General features: G+C 35.0%; 1 protein-coding gene and 1 long non-coding RNA gene across 2 annotated transcripts in view; both read right to left on the reverse strand.

The window, feature by feature from the left end:
• LOC123688690 (retinal homeobox protein Rx1-like) overlaps nt 1–21,807 on the reverse strand; it is an 82,417-nt gene that overhangs the window by 10,863 nt on the left and 49,747 nt on the right. The window lies entirely within an intron of this gene.
• On the reverse strand, nt 12,586–14,922 carry LOC123688692. Its single transcript, XR_006750085.1, has 3 exons — nt 13,296–14,922; nt 12,697–12,812; nt 12,586–12,635 (listed from the first exon to the last, which is right to left on the reverse strand). It is a non-coding gene; the product is annotated as an uncharacterized LOC123688692 (long non-coding RNA).

Here is a 21,807-nt window from a genome sequence, read left to right on the forward strand (position 1 = left end):
TAACTGTAGCGTTCAAAACGTAAACTGTCAAAACTCCAGAGAGGTTTAAACTATTCTGTAAATTCCAAAACCGTTCTTTTTATGTTTTCTGCCTCGCTAATCCCCAACACTACGAAAATCCACGCAATGTTTGTATTCCCCAATTTCTTCCGCTCCACTAACACGTCCAGCATCTCGCCCATCATCAGTCACAAAAGGGTTCTCTAAACTCAAGATAATCGAACGGCTCGAAGAAAACGTAACATGTAATTACCCCCTTTCAAATCTACCGGGCGATATATCCTGAAAAGGCCCGTTCCGCATGACTCGACTCGAAGAACAATTATTATTCCATCATCACGATTCGCTGGTCCTTCGAGTATCTCTTCAACGCTGCCACCTTTCGGTGAATACCCTCAAACACACCGGCCCCTAATCTAATGACCCTTTTTAAGTGATTTCTTTTCGGGGCGCACAATGGATTTTGTTGGGTCCATTATGTAACAAATGCGCCAGTTGTCGGAGGCTGTTAGGACGTATGGAAACCTTTCCAATCCCGACAGTGGTGGGGGGTTAAGGGTTGGATTTCGTGTGGCCGGTCAGGCGCGTAAGCGGGAGAAATTTGTGGAGGGAGAGGGGGTTGTTAGAAAGGGTCTGATGTTATGTAAGTTTGGAATTTGGGAAGTTTGGGATTTGTGCGTCAGGGCCAGATGGATTATGGGTTTGTAGATTGGGTAACTGGTCGTTTTGCTGTGACGTTGGGGTTTTTGATCGTTTAAGCTTATTGTTCTCGACTTTTTAGATCGTTCGAGTGTCTCACCAATAGGGAATTTTCTTTCAAACGGAAATTAAATATTGTTAAAACGTCACATTTCCACCTTTCATTTAAAAAAATAAACATGGGATTTGAAGCGTTTCGTTTCCATTTCACAATATGGAAACGTTGACCTTAGATTACATGTATAGAAAAGAATATCTAATCAGTTACGTTGATTGGGTACAGTGAGATCGCTATAATTTGATCATGTTAAAGTAGGAGTCAACTCTGCCAAGGACCAAGGAATATAGATATAATAGCACATAATTCATATATTTTGCTGTGAATTGGTTGTGCAAGCTATTTTACAAGGTGCTGTTGTCACTTTGAGCAGCCGAAACGAAGCGATTTAACTATTTTTGAAAACTTAATTTAAATAGTTTCTGTTCGTATTTTAAACAAAATTCATGATAATTAAGTCTAATTAAGTCTGACTCACTGATTCGTCTTGTTTCATTCAAGAATTTTGTTATTTTGATAGATATTACCCATCTTTTGGTATGAATATGATGACTCTCTTGATTGTGTTTCTGCCTGAATATACAATGTAAGGTTCAGATTGATTGTAAGTTCTGATTCAAATTACAGATGAGATTTTTGTAATGAAAAGATCTTTTTTAGTGCATTGAAGATGGTCCTATAAATGACCGAAATTGACGACATTTATGAAAGAGACCAACTAAGATCCCAAGTGACTTTTTTTTCCACGCCTTGAAAAACAGACTGAAATTCAAGCAAATATGATATCGAACTGTATGTAGTTAATGCTATCATAACGATAGAGTTTTCCATGTGAAGAATGAGTTGAGAGAAATTCAAACGCCTTTGTAGAAGTAAATGAGCCTATGCCCATCACTGAAATTTCTCAAGAGATTTGCATTAGGAACCACACAGTACCTAACACGTATTTTGAGAAAAACATTGGTATGAATCCTATAAATTGAAAATTACCCAAGAAATTTTCTCAAAAGATCCGACGAATGAAATTTTGTGAGATTAAGTGATAAACTATTCTAGGATTATGATAATCTTCTAGACTAACAACTTCTGTAATCTGTGGTTAATTCTTTCATTTTGTCTTACCTTGTAGAACAAATTCGTGCAGGAATATCGTAGTTTCACAGATATTATATTTTATGGTTATATTTCATAATCATATGTTGGTATTCGGAAATATCCTTTCACGGATTCCTCTATTATCTGTCAAATTTGTGGTACAAAAAACAGCCACGCCAACCAACATTTATCAATTCAAAAGTCATTTAACGATAGTTATGGAAATATTCCATTAATTTCAATAAAAATGCAGTGAATTAAAAAATAATGTATAATACTCAAACAGAAGGATAATTCTAAAAGACGTCCATCAAAAATCTTGTCAATTCGTGGCTCTTTTTTTAAATTTGATTTCGTAAAAGAATATTGATGCCTCTTGTCAAGGATTTATCTATTATCAAATTTGTGATAAGGAATAAATTCTGCCAATCAACATTTATCAATGCAAAAGTCACCAAGCTATAGTTATGGAAATACCTATTTTCCATTAATTTCAATGAAAATTCAGTGAATTATAGAAAATAATGTATAAAATTTGTATAGAACGATCAACCTAACAATAGTACATTAAAAATCTCGACACATCGTGGCTCGTTTTTGAATTTTGAACTCGTGAAAGAATATTGATGCCTCCTGCACTTTTATTATAAATAACTCTTCTACTTTGTTTTTAGGCCTGAGTTTAATTAATATTCAAAATTTTCAAATCGCTGTTGAATCGTATTTTCGAATAAACAGTGATCAACATGATCAAATCATGATAAGGACATCACCGTGGAAATAAAATAATAAGAATTCATCACTATGATTTCCTACAGAATACTAACTCAGAATTCAGATAATCTACGGAATCATTTTGGACACACCTACGTGTACCTCCTTTCCTCAAAGCGATGTTGGAAAAGGAATAGTTCATATAATTTCATCATCTTCATTTAACTAATGAGATCGATCCTCGCATTAGATATCAGAAACATGCAAAAATTTAGATCAAGAACCCGCTGCAGACGACAACGCCACCTCCCATCTTCTCTCCATCAACTCAGTGTCCCCGAAAAGGGACGCGGAACAGGATAATTACATCCTGCAGAAAGATGATTAGGCGACTATTAGTACAGCGTGCGTTTGTCATTCAAAACGTCCTCTACCGAAGTAGAAATTCGGCAGAGGCCAGAGTTTGCGAATTGCGTCAAGCTGCGACAGCCAGCTAAGACGTCAGCTACAGGCCCGTGTTCCGTAACACAATCTTGAGCATAATAGGGCCAATCTGGTGCGACTGCCTGGGAGTTACTCGGAGTTATTAGGCTTCACAATGTCGCCAACCGAAAACTCGGGTTGTTCCCCCCCAGCCTCCAAACAAACGGGGATTGTAGAGGGCGCTACGTTTGGGACGTAAACGCAGTATCGTTTTGATCGGAGTGATGATTTCTGTTGATTTATTTTCGATTAAGATGGCTCTGGAGGAATCAATGCCTACGAAAAGGCGTTAGATGAAGTGCAACACTCAAAACTATTATAATGTCTGAGGAAAAAGGAAATCAACATCATCAGAAATCTCTATTGGAACAAGAAAGATGGAATCCAACATGTCAGAGAAAGTTGAAGAAAAAGGAGTCAAGCAGGCTTATATTCTCTCACCGATCCTCACCAATTTATATATTCTGAGGAAATTTTCAAGGAAGCACTGATGAATATTGAAGAGGGTGATACTGAATAACATAATGATATGCTGACCACACTGTCATACAAAAGATAATAGATGTTGTCAGGGAGAAAGTACAATAATACCACATATTAAGTAATCTAATGGTCATTGGCATTCAGAATGGAGTACTTGTAATGTCTTCAACAAAAGTCTAATCAGTGATCCTTCAGAGAAAGTTCTAGGTTTCAATCTTCCTAGGAAAGTTTGGTGTATTTTAAATCGACTAAGGACTGGTCATGGTCCTTGTAATAGTATGCCCTTCAAATGGCATTCTATTGACAGCCCACTATGTGAGTGTTGTGTAGAAGAAACCATTGACCACTTGGTGATTACTTGTCCAATTTATGAATTTCATGATGGTTTCAAAGCTATCCATTCTTCTTTAGAATGGGTCGCTTATTTCAAATCAATATAATGGAAATTAACATTTATTACTCCTTTCTTGTTTGTTTTCAGATTTAATTATAAAGTCGTCAACTGTTGGTGAAGAGGAAGGATGGAGAAGATTTTGTTTGGATGAAGAGAAGCCCTTTAACATAAATATCTCAGCTTATTCAGCTAATCCACATACCAGTCACTACACCTATTCGGGAAGACAGAGTTTTTGCTGAGGTTTTTATCTGAGTATCATACGTTGAAATGTATGATGCCTCGTTTACATTTCCTTCACTATTACTGAGATTACATCTACTCATGCGTTGTTGTTTGAAGTTGAAGTTTTTGTATTGCTCAAAATAATATTTGTATATGGTCATGGTAATCTCATAATATAATATAAGAGCCAACATGGTTCAATAAGGCTAGTGCATAGAACAAGTTAACGAAAAAAGTACTTGGGATTCTGGATAACTGACAGCGTCGACCTAGACTTCGAAATGAGTTGAAGAATAGAGTATGCTAGTCAGCATTTATTTGATCGAATGAAGAGACTTCCAAGTAATGCATCTTTGGACATAAAACTATATAATCTGTAGTTTTATTCAAGTTGGAAGTCTGGACACTCAAGTTGGCAACTCTGAGGCGAATCGAAGCATTTCAAATGTGGGTCTATCGCAGAACAAGGCAAATTCTAAGCATATGAGAACTGTTTTTGAAACCTGAATTTCTGACATAGCTGATGATGAGGGAACTGAATAAACTATTCCAATATCAGCCGCAGAACTAGCTACTCCTACTTATAGCAGTTCCTGCACCAATTGACGATCTGCAGCTTATAATGATGGATGTTTAATGGATTCGGTCCTTACTTGGCGGAAATTCATTATAAATAAAATAAAAACGAAGTAATTTCCACTATGTTATTTAGCAACAATTGTTTCGCCACACTGTGGCTTCATCAGGCTACATTTCTGAACTCGTTTTATTTTTTTTTTTTGTTTTATTTTATTTTTAATGATGGATGTTTATGTTATACTGTTTAAATTCTAATCTGAATAAATTAGGAACACAATCCTCAGTTTCTTATTTCGTTCGCAGATCACATAATTTTAATTTAACCGTAATAGTTGCACCAGACTCATTTTTGAAGGGTCTAATCACTCTAATCACACCATCAGCCCAAAAACGCCACTAAACAGTCACACGTTGAAGATGGAGAGGCTTTTCAACAATCCATCTTATGCGACAATTCAGCTTATTAACGTTGCCTTCCAGGTAAAAATGGGCCCCATCAATGAAGATGGTGTTTCGATGAAAATCATTTTTATGCATTTCAAGGACCCAATCAGCGAAGATACATTGTTGCTGGTGATCGACAGGCTTGACTTCTTGTGCTAAATCAACTTTAAAAGCCTTGATGCAAAATACAGATGCAATTCGAGAGAGATCGACAAGCTATCTACAAAGCTAGATTTTCGTCAACACTACGAGATACAGCAGCAATATTCTCAGTTGTTTTTGTGCGACTCACACAGTTACGTCTAGCTTGTTCCAACAGCTCAAATTTTTCTATCACTATTATTGTCCAAGAAGATTCTTCACGACTACCCAAAGGTTCTTTAGTTTTGCGAACTGTGACTAAAAAACTTTCACCAGTCTTCTAACGAATTTTAACAATTTCAACGCGTTTTTGAAGGTGTTATCTAGGGATTCACGGCTTGGCTTGATATTTAAGCTACTTGACTCAACCTAAAGCTCAAGTAACTTGAGCCTTGACTCGAAATCAACTCAAGTTTAAGTCAAGTAGTAGTTTTTCAATGTAAAGTCAAGTATTCAAGTATTTATTTATTAAGTACTTCACTTGAACTCGAGATGATTTAAAGTCAAACTCAAGCTACTTGAGCTTGAACTTGAGCCAAGTAGCTTGAATATCAAGCCGAGACGTGAATCCCTAGTGTAATCACTGCACTTTCAGTACTAAGATGTCTAAAACACTGGTGTGTTCACTCTTGAAAACCCTTAAGATTAAATTGGCGACTTTTGAAGGGACCAGCCTTTTTGGATTCAAATGAAATGAAGAATTCGTGCCGAGCTGAGTCGCCAGAATTATCTTAAACAAAATCTAACCAGTGAACACACTAACATTTTAGACATCTCAGTAGTAGTTTTCAATTGTCAAATGTCAAAAGATGACTGCGTCAAAAGTGACAGCTGCCCTGATAGCGGGAAATTCAAAATGAAATATCCTATTTGAAACCCCTTTATCAGAGTTGTAAGGGCTCGAAGGACAAGCGTATCAACTAAAAAAAAAAAAATCAAATCGTAACCGCGAAACTCTGTCATACAACGCGCGGGACGCCCGACGCCGGCGGCGTCCTCTAATAACCGGTTCGTATGGCCGTCGGTAATAGCCTCTATTAAGAGGAAGACTGCTGCGGGGTGCCAGTGCAGTCCGCTAATAAATTGGCAGCTACACACATCAACGTCAGCCGGTTCCTTTTTGTCGTAGGCGGCTAATAAGCATTGTGACGTGTAATTTGCACCGGCACGTGACCGGCACGGGCGACGCCGTCCGCCGATTGTGCCGAACGGCAACTGTATGCGGGAGACTGTTTGGCGTCGTTCGTTCGGTTGCAAGCCGATTCCCACAAGTGAGACTTATGACTCCGACAGACTGATGATTGTGTTGTTTGGATGCTAATTATTGAGTTTTTGGGTGGAGGTGCTGTCGGTTTGGGGTGGAGGGATTGTTGTAGTGACGGGTATTTTGATATGTGTTGGTTTTTCTTTTTTATTAATGGTTTCGAGGTTTTTTGGGACTCGTTCACCGAACAGAGCGTTGTGTCTATATTTTTGAGTTGGGAATGTTCTGAAATGAGAAGGTTAGATGCACTATGCTAACGAATCCGTCCTTATATTCGATTCTGTCCGTCCAGTTTATAATATGGTAACTAAATAACTTGAGAGAGTTCATTAACAGGCCAATTGAAAAGTCCTTGGTCTATCATAGTAAAACACATTTTTTTTGGCAAAATTCGATTTCATTATTCAACACAGTTGCCTTCGAGGGCGATACAACGATTATAGCGATCTTCCAACTTTTCGATACAATTTTTGTAGTACGATTTGTCTTTCGCTTCAAAATAGGCCTCAGTTTCGGCGATTACTTCTTCATTGGCGCTAAATTTCTTTCCAGCGAGCCTTCTTTTGAGGTCTGAGAACAGGAAAAAGTCGCTGGGGGCCAGATCTGGCGGATACGGTGAATGCAGAAGCAATTCGAAGCCCAATTCATGCAATTTGGCCATTGTTTTCATTGATTTGCGACACAGCACATTGTCTCGGTGAAACAGCACCTATTTTTCTTCAAATGGGGCCGTTTTTTAACGATTTAATCTTTCAAACGATCGCTGTTGATGGTCTAATTTTAAAATATATGTACCGGGTTTTTCACCATAATTTGACCCCCCCTTTAACTTTGTTACTGAAAGAGATACAAAAAAATGTTTTCTACAAAATATATACATAGTGGGCAACCTATTGATTGCAACTTCAACTTTTCAAATGTAACACCTTGTATATTTTTCTATATTTGACTAGCTCTTTTTTCCTTTATATATAACATATGTTAAGTCTATATCTCTTATTCTGAGTACCAAAGAGTTTCAAATTGGAAGAACCGCCTGTCAAGTTTTCAACTGGAAGGCTGCGATAATTCAAAATGCTCTTTTTTGAGTTATCTCGTTGGCAACGATGACATACGCTTTTCACTATAAATTGGAATTAGATGATTTGGATGCAACTCCATATATTATCTCCTTGTAACTTTCTAATTTTTATTGTTCTTTACATAAAGTGAAAATATTTCAAATTTTTCCGCTTCTGTGTAGTGCATATTCGACGAATAGTTTCATTCAATGACAAACCTATGTCATAAATCATTGCCAACGAGATAACTCAAAAAAGAGCATTTTGAATTATCACAGCCTTCCACTTGAAAACTGATAACTTGGCTTGGCAGGCGGTTCTTACAATTTGAAATTCTGTGGTACTAAGAATAAGAGAGATAGACCTAACATATGTTATATATTCGAAATCAGGGGAAAAAGAGCTAGTCAAATATAGAAAAATTTACAGGGTGTAACATTTGAAAAAATTAAGTTGCAATCCATATGTTGCCCACTCTGTATATATTTCGTTTTGTGAAATTATTTTAAAATACACAAGTCGATTTCGTGAAACTTTTGTAGAAAACATTTTTTTGAAAAATTCTATTCGAACTCTAAAGGATACCACACATGACGATACCTTCCAACTTCAAACCCCAAAAATGCCAAATAACTGAACTCTAAAGGTTACCACACAATACCACTCCAATTTCCCAGAAAATGCTATGTGTATTCGTAAAACTCCGGATATATCTCCTAATCTTCCCCATCATCGGAAACCGCGGCGGAAAACATCCAGCGATACCGCCCAACATCGCATTATCCAATTTCGTCTCATTACCCCAGCGAACGGAACGGCAAAGGGAAAAGAACAAGGACGATAAACTTGTTTTCTTGAGCGAAAAACCCAAGTAGATAAATTGCCGGCAAGAAATTGGGTGTGATAAGTGTAGTTTTAGGAATTTCGGAACTCAATATGTGAAGAGAAGCATCAGTATGGATACACATCACCCCATCACATCATTTGTCTTCGGAAAAACTCGTTCCATTTTCCTCCACAAACGAATTTTCCGGATGGCCGCCCAACGCCTGCTGCCATTCCCACAGTTATAGAGGAGGGCCGCGAAGATCCGGGAAGCAGGGCCGGATTGGAGACATTTTTAGTTTCGAATTTTCGGTCAATCAATTCGAGTATTTATGATGAAGTTCAAATTACATGGTTAGGACTATTAAATCAGGCGACCAGTTCGGAATAAGCCAACGTTTTATATATTCTTTTAGACATAAAGGTTACAAAGATAACAAACAAAATAAGTAAGAGTTGAAGTAACAAATATTCGAAAATAAAAGGTAACAAAGTCGAAGTTTCAAATATTTTATTAACTACCAAGTTCATTTAAAATATGTATGATTTATTTGGGTATAGAGAATAGTAACACTTTGTCAAATTATTAAAATCTAAGAAATAATAAAATACACATCAAAAAGTCTATTCCTCTATTTCAAAATTGCAATGATTATGAGTAAAATTTCGATTTGGATATCATATGTTAACATATTTTTGGGTTGTGGAATTCCCGATATCTGTCCAATAAGTTAGCATATACTTTACTCAGATCTTGATGTGTATCGGTCCTGTATGATTGACGGTCTCATTTAATTTTATGATGATTTCCTTTTCTTTCCTTTGTGTAGTCGAAGTCTAACATAATATTAACTTCTGTAAAATGATGTACTGCATTTTTTGTTGTTGTTCAATTCGCTTTTTTGTTGTTGTTTTTATTGCTTTATGGAACATTTTAAGCATATCAGGTAATTTATTTATAAACCACATTATAATATTGTTATACCTATATTCGAAGGTGTTGAACCTTTCAATTTTGAAAATAGTGCGCTTAGGGTTTTTAGATTATAAAATGCCAATTTTGTTGTCATTGATTTCTTTCTCTTTCTCTCTTTAGAGAAATCAATATCATCAAAATTGGCATTTTATAATCTAAAAACCAAAAGCGCACTATTATCTAAATTGAAAGATTTTAAAGAATATCGAAAAAATTTCCCAATATTTTCGTGTATAATAAGGATTTAAGGTAACCCCATAAACATAATTCATAAGAATAAAATCTGGAGATCGAGGAGGCCAATTTTGGGGCCATCCTCGATCAATCCAACGGTTGAGATATGTTGCATCTGAATGATGCCTAGCAGTCCGACTGAATATGTACTGGAGTAAAATAACAATATTAAGCTTCATGCAAAATTTCTTGTAGAAACCGTCATTTGAACCATAAAAAAGTTCAAGCTAAATATCGAAAAAAAATGGAGAAAGCACTGACGGGATGTCTGGAGCTTTTGAGAGCTCTTTCATTCATGCCGTATTTGCGACTCAGAAGACCACAGAATTGTATTTTCATTAAGAATCACCTTAAAACTTGATCGAGCAACAGTATGGCGAAACAATTATTTCCTGTATAAAAAAGTCTGAAAATATAGTTTTATTTTAGAATCTTCGGCCAAACCGAAAATCAATTGAAATTGCAATCACCCAAAATGAAGTTTTGTGCAGACAAATAATAGCATATTCTAAACCAAATTGCAGAATGGGCTCCTATTCCAACACGGATGCGAAATTCTGAAACGAACGATGAAGGACAAGTTTTTGAACGCAAGAGTGTTGGAATTGCCTTCTGCAACGAGTATTGGACTATATTTTCTCTATTTCAACCAAGCTTTGTGAATTATTGTCGAAATTCAATGAAAATTTCAGATTATACGTCCTTGAGACTTTTGTATTACATCTTGGCAGTTGGTGTGACTGTTATGTGGCGAAAATTGACAGATTACGGAATTTGAATTTGATTCGTACGTTTCGAATTTTGGAATGATTTATGATTAGGCATTAAATTAATGAATTTTGTTTGACGAAATCGATTCAACACCACCAGAATAAAGGGAAATCGCTAATAATGTTGCAAATCATTTCACTATATCCAAATTACATTATATTGATAATTGACGTATGTTGAAATTTGATAGGATCGAAAGTCAGTGGAGACTACCGTAAAATGAAAAATATAACTGAAAACATAGCTGTAATGAGTTCATTTCAGCACTGTTTTCAGCACTGTAATGTGCTCATTACGATACTGAAATAGAGAAAATATAAAAATAATAATGACTTTATTTTCACAAATAATTTTTTTTTACTACAGAATATTTCCTTCAAATAGGACATTATATGTGAAAAAAGGCGGAGTTCAGTAATGCACTAAGTGCATATCCTGTTCAACTCAACCCTTAATTTATATTATGAACCCTAAATTTATAAATAAATATCTCAACTAATATTTTTGGAACGTCTTGCTCTTTTCCTTCCTGAAAACTGTACCTCACTCCGGCCCTGTCCGCCAGTCAAGAATCGCATCCCTCTGAGCCAGATCTTTTATTGCTTTTTACCGGGTATTTCCTTTCCCGCTTACCGGTTTATTTTGCCTGAAGATCGACACAAATGCATGTTTGATGCGATTTCACAATTTTCATCCACAACTTAGAGCCCGAAGAAAACAAATTTCCCACCTTGCCGAGTCAATTTTCCTCTTCGAATTAGTTTGCGGCGGGGCAACTGTTTACCTTCAATTTACAGGCAAAAGCGCCAGCCCGACTCATTTTGAATATTTCAGAATGGGGACAACAATGGCACCATTTTGGGTTAATCAAGATCAACTTAGGTGTAGAAATGAGAGGAAAAACCATGCGGAAACTTGAATGAAAGTTGAGGCAATTAGTAGTTTTTATTATGGCATCATTGCTGTCGAACGTGTCCATGTAATTCTTATATGAAATTCTGCATTTTTCTCAAACCATCTTAATAGAATATAATTACTGCCTATTACCACAATTACTCATTTAACCTGCAAAGTTTCATGTCATGTCATGATAACATACAATAACATGATTCTTTCAACACAATATCATGATGTTATTTATCTGCGAACATCACATAATGATTATGATTTGACACTCATCTTAAGGTTATAATAATTGCATCTACACTGAGAAAAATATTTATTTGATTTAATACAGCCTGCTTTGCCCATAACAAATGATTTCTTTAAAAATGGTTTCAATAAAGCTAGGTTTGGCCTAAATAAGGGATTTTGTTGATATTTTCACTTCCTATGGAATATATCTTTTGTACACCAGAACATATATTTTATTGAAATTGAATATATATTCATTAGGGTCAAATAAATGCTCTTTTAGTCCCAAGAATAGTTGTTCAGCACAAAAACTGAGTGAAGACTGTGTAGAATAAGCTTATTTGTATTTCAATATATATATTCTGTTGATTCCAATAAACATTTGATTTATCATGAATATTCATCATTATTTAATTTTTCATGTTTATTGTATTATCTACCAATAAAGATTTTTTTGAATCAAATAAAACATTTCGATCCTTTCAAATCAATATATTAGTTCATTATTATCATTTGAAATCCTACTCCATTATTACCTGTGAAAATGAATATTCAGTAAGCTGGTCAAAATGAAATTCAGGAATTAAATTAAGTATTTATTCTTCGACTCGTATTAACAAAATAAATTAACAATATATCACATATATACTATAGGTACTCATATGATATATGATATACTAACAATGTAGACTGCAATAAGCACTCCAAATCTAAATTTTGGACAATATTTGTAGCTGATGATGTGCTCAGTGCTAAAACGGAAGATTCTGATATTGAGGATGGACTAGCAGGTGGAACATCAATAATAACATCGTAAGGCAAAGAGATATCTGAATTATTGAATGTTTCCTCCCTGAAACATGAAAAATAAATGAAAATTCAAAATAAACATATATTGACGGGAAAATAGCTTTCAATCATGAATAAATACTAATGGAACAGTTGTACCTACCTATAATTTTCCAACTGATGATGCTTCTCCTGATTATCAGAGGAACACTGTTAGTAATATTACATTCCTTATTGACTATGATTTCATTGGTCTCCAGGTTATCCTTAGAAGTTCAATGTAGTTATTGTAAAAAAATTATACTAGAGGAAGATAAAACTACTTACTTCTTCCAAAGATTGCAGAGAATTCCGAAATATTATTTGGTGTCCAATAATCGGAATGAGTTTATCGATATCAGCTTCGGACAGTTTTATTAAATCTTGGATTCTTATATGGTTATCTGAAATCACATACCTTATTCAATGTTTTATCGTAGAATATAACAATTTAACATTAAATGAGCTTTTTTATTGCACAAGATTGGGTTGAATTTAGCCAAACAAGGTTTGTTTGGTAGAAAGAAATCATGCTCATCATCAGGTTAGGACGATGAAAGGACTAGAAAGAGAAAAACTTATGCACTACTCATGATATAAACAGAGATGAAGAATAAGCTGTCAACTAATGGAATCTTCTTTGGCGCCAAAAATTTGGCGCCAATTTTGATTTATTTCTACCAAAAAAATCTTGTTCGATCCAATTGCCTACTATAAAAAAGATCATGAATCCAATGGGAAAAATAAATTAATATTTAACGTGCTTTAAAAAAAATCAAGATCGAGTAGGCTGTGAATTCTCTTTTTCTTTCATAGACTCTTAGGAAAAGTACTTGAGCTCGAATTTTTTTGAACGCACGTTTTTTTTCCAACAGAAAAAGAATTACCTTCGAAATTACGAAGGTAATTTCCTAGACCATTTTTTAATAAGAAACCCTCCAGTGTATTTGATTCTTCCATATTATTAATACTAAAATATCTAAGGAGAATGTAGGTATATCTTACCGCTAACGAAACACTGAAATAAAATATAGAACTGAAGGAAAAACTCTCTCTTCGATGCATCACAAACATACGTATATCGTAAAAATATTTTTACCTCAATTTTATAACACTTATCACTTAACAAAAACCAAAGCACATAGCAAACACATCAGCGACCGCACTGTTTCACTATGAGAATGAACTTCTTTCAGTTACCCAGTAATACAGTTCATCCTTCCTTCCCTTGGATGGAAAAAGGACGAAAGTACAGAACCTATTTCACGATTGGAGCCAATCGTAGACGCGTTAACACATGTGTATACGCGGTACGTTGCCAAAGCCCTAAAACTCCCAGGGTTGCTGAAACTTTTAGGCAGTAAGGCAGTATATCTTATCTATGGGCAGTACCATCAGGGTTTCAATTTTTGAGCGCTTGTTCTACTTAAACGAGTGCTATATCGTTTTGCCCAAATGTCTATAATTTTCGAATTTTGAGCCGAAAATGGTCTCAAACGATATTGTTCGTCTAATTGGTGAAGAATATGAGGTCAAATTAAATTCTGTCCGTATAGGGCAGCCGGCCGTTTTCACCATAACTCTCGAAGGGATTGTCCTAGAGACTTGAGATTTTCAGGGTGTGTTCGGCTCCCAAATGCAGCGGTTAAGTTCGTTAACCAGCAAAGTCGTACATGGTGTTCCATATAATATGGCCATTCAAAATTTTTGTTCCTCAATATTTCACACAAAACGAAACCAAACGAAATGAAATTTTACGGCAACTTGCAAGATGCTCATAATAACCCTCTTGCAAAATTTTGTGACCATAGTCCCATAGTGTTAACAGAAACAGAAAATTCAATTGAAATATTGGAAAGTAGAATTTTTATATTTCCATAACAAAATATACGATTTTGAGATGATAGTCCTTTTGCTCCAAAAAAAAACGAGCGCTCAGAAGCTCCTGCTCAGGGCTTGCTTCCATTTTTATTTCAGGAATAGCAGAATGATAGCGAGATTTCGAGCTTCAAAGCCCCAAAGGTTTTGATGAATTTATTAATTTATAAACAAACTTATGCTACAGCGGAACTGAAGAACATAAATGTTTCTTTGTTTCAAGCTTATCGAAGATACTCTACAAAGTACCATAAATTATTGTCAAACAATTATTTTATTCAGAAATTGAGTCGGTCTTTTTTCTGACACAAGTATTCCATTTGTTCGAACATAACTGATTATATTTCAATCGAATAAGTTGTGTATTTAAATCAATTATATTCAACCGAAATCAAAAGAAACAAATTACTTTTTTGAATTAAAAAAACATATGTTTGAGCATACCAAATATTTCTTATGTTGAAATAAAGTAGCCCAAATAAATCCCTTATGTGAACCAAAAAACCCGTGTTGATTGATTGCAATAAGGCTCATTTACCAAGAAGAGATCTTATTTAAACGAATGAAATCATTAGTTGAATTCAAAGAAACCCTCTGAAACAAAGCATTTTGTTGCTGAAACCATGTCTTTTTTCTCAGTGTAGGCATTCATCAAGCTAAGTAGCATTTTAACCTACTACTACTAGACTTGAAAATTGAGCACGTTAAAAATTACATACTTCAGCTTGACTTGACTTGATTTCAAGCTACTTGATATTACTTGAGCTTGATATGCACGCGTCGCATGGTATATATTTCTGCAATCTCGTGCCCGCTTAGACTAAATAAGGGGATTCCTTGAGCGCCGAGAGACTGAAGCATTCGCCAGTGTGACTTTATTAGTATTTTTCTCACATTTCTATGAAATCTATTGGTAGATTTTAGTTGTTTCAGATATATCTTTTCAAACTTGGCCAAAGTGGCCAAGGATTTTTTATCAACGCCAGTATCTTCAGCTCTTGTTGAAAGATAATTTTCCAGAGCTGCTCTTACAGTTACATGAACCTGCAATAGGTTAGGCAACAAATCTATAAGATGCCTCATGTGTCTTAGATCCTGGATATGAAATCAAACAAAGCCTAGAGGTTTATCAATATTAATTTATGTTTCTATTTCAGAAAAGTTGATATTTTCGGTTCTTTTATACAATTTAAATGAATAAAAGTGTTTTTGCAAGGTTCCTACTTAATAAAACCGCTAAAAAACAAATAGCTTGATATGATTCAAGTACTTGATTAATAAATACTGGGCTTGACTTGAGATTGGGAAACTTCTACTCGACTTGAGCTTGACTTGAAAGTAGCTTCAAAAACAAGCCAAGCCCTGAATTCCCATTTCTAGTCTTCAGACTCCAATAAATATTCTGTTATGCTCTTGTCCATCATTCATATGCTTCAAGACTGTGTTTTCAGTAAAAGTTCTCATTCTTAGGATGCCCAGCTTTGGTACCAGCATTCTGGTGGTTTTCCTGGGTGTTTGGCTTTTCTGTATTTGATACCTACTTCCTCTCTTCGTGATCTCTTTATTGTCTTCGACTTATTCTGACCTTTCTCACCACGTTTTAAAGCCCGCAAGCCATGCAAGACCTATTGTGTTATATTTCTCAGCTTTCAGATCTCTCTTGTTCTCAGCTATTATTTGGTTTGGGTATTTTCGGGCCATGATTGGCCTAACACACATTTTGTAAATCAGGAACTTGCTAGAGTTGCTCAAGTGTTTGTTTCTCCATATTAGATCATGTAGGAATGTTGAAATCAGGAATGCCATTTTTGTTTGACTCTGCACCTCTTCTTTTTAATTTCTGTTGAGTACTTATTATTTTGGAGCCAAGATATGTGTATATGTGTACTTGTTCTAAATTCTTGTTACACACTACTAGCTTACATTTCCTCGGTTCTTTGGATATAAAGAGGTATTGGGTTTTAGGTAGAAATATTCATGTTGAAACTGTGAAAAGGATACAGTGGTGTCTGAAGTTAAATAGCAGTATCTGTGAAGCAATTGAATTCAACAAAGTTCAAAAACTAAATAGGAAAACTTTTTTGTAAGAAGGTATCTGTACTCCATGAGAATATTTATCCGTAATTGTCTTAAAATAAACAGAAAATAAACATTAGTGCAAAACGACGCAATCACCCACCCTGTGAACACTATCCGAATCCTCCCCCCACCAATAAACCGACCAGAACTGATTCTAATGACCCAAAATACCCACAAACACTATTTTTATGGGCTACCGTCCCCCCAGTGGCATCATTCACCGTGTAAAACATATTGTCCTCCAGAAGAATATGTCATCAAGTGCGAAACGCAACGACCTAAACACCAACCTCCCCCTCCTACATGCATACATCATAAAAGTCATGTGTTTGCTCCCATAAGGATCCTAATGTCGATCACGGCCTCCCTAGATAAACGCCGTAAAATTCGATATGAGCAGTTATGGTGCATTGTCTAGGGTTAATCAAGTTCGTAAATCCCTTGTGACGCTCTTGCCCTCGGTGTATACAGGGTAGGGCGTAAAAACGAGGAGCGAGCAATGTTTGTGTCGTTCATTGAAGACGTTCCTAATCCCTCATTTAGGGGGGATCGTGGTCTTTACCGTTCTGCGAATTGATGCTGTTGTGTGGGGTTGTAGTCGAAAGGTAATGTATATTTTCGAGCGCTCGTTCTTCAGTATTTTGTTACTTTGTTTGTAATTTTCGAATTTTGAACTGGAAATGGTCTCAAAATATAAGGTTCGACTCGGTGGTGAATTCATTCTTTCGTATTCAAGATATATCGCAGCCTCTGAGTAATAAACATAGATAGAGGGAGAATATGTTACTTTCAGTAAGCAAATTTTGTCTCCAACATCAACTATCAAATATGACATAAGGTGCGCGGAAAGGAAAACATATTAGTGATACTTAATTTCACTCGATTCGCGAGTTTCTCCACAAAGAACGCACTTCTTATGTCCCATAGTGAATCGACGTTTCATATCAACTCAAAATATATTGATATGAAACCTAAATATATCAGAACGGAACAAATTACAGAATCGAACTTTATTTTGAAATCATTACGATATAATTTTTGCAAGGCTTGGCATTAAAATTTGAAATCATTGTATTCGCGTCTCTTGACTATTTTATTAAGAGCAGTTTTTGAAAAATTCCATTCACTGGCCACAGTTCTCGTTTTTTTCTGGGTTCGATTGAATTTGGGTCAGAACATTGATATCGTTAATAGACTTGTTTTTTCTCACATACACACCATTAAATTTGGTTGAGGGTCAAAATCACCTGAAAATCAACTTTGAATGACATTTTATGATATATCGTTGAATTCAGCGTTAAAAGTTATTTCGAAAAATGTCATCAAATTTGCAGGTCCGTATTGAAAAAAATGAGGTTGAGGGTGGCCCAGAGAGTACGAAACGTTGGATACGAAATCTGATTACGTCGAATTGAGGATAATTTACTGTCGAATAAAAAATTCCTGTAACATTTCTTGATAATGTTTTAAATAAAGTGGGAAAAAAAGAAAATCAAAATGACATAATTTACTTTTCTTATGATATCTCAATAACCAGCCCTGATAATCTCGATTTGTTTGAACTGCTTGATAATGCTTCTATGCATGCAACTTTTTCTCCATTTAACCGACCTTCTAACTCTTATGGTTGAAAAGTTATCAATACAATCCCATTAAAAAAGTGGCCACCCTGTATACAGAAAACAATAAATATTCTGCATACTATAAATTCGACAATTAGGAAAAATATTCAAATTTACAAATTAAATGGAGAATCACTCACAAAAAAATATTATATTCAATATAATATACATTCATAATGATTGTGGATTTGAAAATACACCCAATCCGACAACGTACTCTAACCATGTTTGGGAAGATGTAAAAATTGCATATACTTACTCCCTCTCTCTTAAAATTTTATTCGTCCTGTTTTTAGTTTTTTCAAATTGATTTAGAGTTACTACTTCGTACCATTTTTATGATTGATTTCGAAAGAAATGAGTTTCAAGCGTTATTTAAATAGTTTGAGAATTGTGAATCATAATGATCAACTCACTTTCTTACAACTTTATGGGTTGCACAATATGGTTCCTTTTATGAGTGAAAACTGACTTTGTATTTCATTGGACAAGATTGAAGTTAAATTAAGATTAAGTTAAATTTTGAAGTGGAATGTTTTCAGTAATGAGTAATTTTTGTTCAGGAAATATTGAATTTATTTTTAGTTATTTGAGATGGTGTTCTTTTCTATGCAATATTGAAATAAATGAAATTAAAAATCAATGTTTATTACTCTATGTTCACACTGAATAGTTGGATCCGTAGACCAAATAATTGATAATTTCAAGTGGGAGAACACAGATGAAGTACCTACCCAAAACTTTCTGACTATTCTCGGACATGTCGTATGAAACCGCTTACAAATTCCTTGTGTGAGCAGCAAGTCTGATGTTCTAACAAACCCAATTACTCTCCACAACACAGCCAAAAAGACCGGTTAAACCTCTCGAACGGTATCAACCACACCTAATTTCAGTACACGCTATTCTATTCATAGAAAAAGCATCCTGTAACACCTTGTATTAATTGAATTAAAAGGGCGGTACAACTTCACAGGACCCTGATTCTAGAGTGACATGTCGGATGTTGAATCTCCTTCTTAGTCCATCTGAATAGGACCGAAAGGCTTCGGCCTGCCTTTAAAACATCTCAACTTACCCTGTATCGTATTTCTCGACATAGAGCCGGGTATTTTAGAAGAACTTATACGGGGGGATTATATTGGAATTTGTATACGTCGTTGTGAAGTGGAATCATGGGAAGAATTGGGGATTTAGCGGAGAAATAATATTTGATTTATGTTATTAGAGATGTATAGGTTCGTAAAAGTTTTGAAGATATATCTCGAGTCTAATTTAAAAGTGATAATCCAAATTTTCAACCTTAAATAATAACGAAAACTACATTCAAGTTAGCATAGTTATTCATACTAAAAAGACTAAGATTTACGTTCATTCGAAAATAAAAACACAGCTATTATATTTCCCCATTTTGGTGAAAATTGTGTGTTCCACTTTTTAGTGACAATTGTATCGCTACGCTACACAGTATCTTCGTCTTCTTATTAAAAATGTAAAATTTGGAGGTGCCACTGTGTAGCGAAACAATTGAAATTATAGAATTGAAAAGTGGAAATATAAAACTTTTATTTTATTTTCGGTTTAAAACTAATTTCAATCCAGTTAAAAACGAGTCAATTCAATAATGTTCATTCATTAATAGAAAGTTAAATTCCTTCGAAAGAATTAATATTCATAACTTATTCCCTGTACAAAATTTTATTCCATTTTGAGGTGGGTTTAATTGATGAAACACTTTCCAGAAATTGAGGTCAGATCAAATGTATCGCTTCGATTGATGATTGTTAGTGTACTGATTATTTTATTTTTTGAAATTCTCAAAAAAAAATATACAGGGTGTTTTTGATTTGTTTCCGACAAACTGAAATGGGTGATAGATCACATCATTTCAAGCAAAAAAGTTCCTATGAAGATGGGTCCGGAAATGCTTCGTTTCCGAGATACAGGGTGTTAAAGTTGAAAAAATAATTCCCGTTTTCTTTAATATGTTTTGACTGCTTCGAAATCCTTTCATGAAATTATTCCTATTCAAATATTTAATTTAAATTCATTTTGAAATTTCTAAGGCGAAATGCATGCGGATTTTCTATTGCCCACTAATAAGTAGAAGTGGTATGCTATGTAATTGTTGTTTGGATTTGGCTTTAAATGCGTTTTTCTCTGAAACGTTTGCCCCTAGCAACTTAAATGAGGTATACCTTTTTTGACTAGAAAGGTCAGGGGAATCATTTTTTTTAGTCCAGAATGACGTACAGGGTAGCACAGAAAAGTTGCAACGGTTTAAAGGGGACGAAGTGATTGCCAGTGGCACCCTCTAGAAAATACAACCAAATCGACCACAAATTAGAATTTCTCACCTCAAAAAACCCTATGTACCAACTTTCATGCAATTATTTGGAATCAGTCGAAAGATATTAAAGAAAACGTGAATTATTTTTTCAACTTTAACACCCTGTATCTCGGAAACGAAGCATTTCCGGACCCATGTTCATAAGAACTTTTTTGCTTAAAATGATGTGATCTATCACCCATTTCAGTTTGTCGGAAACAAATCAGAACACCCTGTATATAAAAGGCTTCGAAGAAGTGATTCAAAAAAATGAGTAAAGCACTGACGTCAGGTCAGAAGCTTTTGGGTGCTCATTCATGCGTTAATTTCGCGTGAATTGGCGCGTAAATGAAAGAGTGCTCAAAAGCTACTGACTTCACGTTGATTTTTTTCTCATATTTCATTTTTCTCTGTTATTCAATCAAAATGTCTGTTTTGTTCTAATTTTAAAAGGTAATCGGTATAATGATTTTTTATCATTGTTTCCTTTTCGATATTCTTCTTGAATTTTGTATTATTATAATTATTTTATGGTCCAGAAGCTTGCAATTGTTATTATTTAAACAGAATGTTCTATAAGCTCAATGACAAACTGTGATAGCTGCACTCATTATGAACATTTTTTTCCAATTTACTTTTAGAAGTTACAAGAATTTGAGAGGAAAATTTTCTTGTTGAATTGAGAAAATTGTTATAATTCAAAACAACAATAAAAATTGTTCTAAATGACCACTTTCGGTTTGAACAAAATCCTCACATCAACGAACTGAAGATTAATTCGTGATTAAACACCTTCACGTTTCTATGGGGCCACGTGATAGATAAGGTCTATGCCAATGCTCAACAATCGGTTCAAGACCTCACAGATAGAATTCGTGAAATTTTGAGCACATACAACCGCTAATGTGCGAAATGGTTATGGAAAATTTAATCAAAATAGTATGGTGCTGCAACCATATTCGTGGCAGCCATTCGGCTTATATATTTTTCCATCGTTGACATAACTTCCTCCTCGTCAATGAAAAAAACATCCTGTGATTTTTCTTGAAATATAATCGTTTTTCTTTATATAAAAATGAAATCTCAAATTGGAAAACTTCTTAAGTCGAATGATGTTAATATTTTTCTATAAACACGAATGAAGCACGCCTATGATACTCAATCCAAGTTCTCATTTTTTTTTCAATCGAAATCAACGATCTACCGAGTGTTCGAGAACCTGAAGATCTCTTATCCAGTTCTCGAGAACATCCGAGAACATACGAGAACCCAACGTTCTCAAAAAAATGATAATCAATTTCTCCCATCAATAGCATTTCATCCGACTACGTGCAACGTTGAAGATCTACCACCAAATCAGGCGTTAACGCCCGGCAACCTCGCACCAACCACCTGGGAAAATTCCGACACAAACCAATTTCCGAATCCGCGAGATAATTGCCCCACTCCGGAACGGAAACAGAAATAATTTCCCATTTACAGCATCCCAGA

This window comes from Harmonia axyridis, chromosome 1, assembly GCF_914767665.1.
Source record: "Harmonia axyridis chromosome 1, icHarAxyr1.1, whole genome shotgun sequence".
In the NCBI taxonomy this organism is placed as follows: domain Eukaryota; kingdom Metazoa; phylum Arthropoda; class Insecta; order Coleoptera; family Coccinellidae; genus Harmonia; species Harmonia axyridis.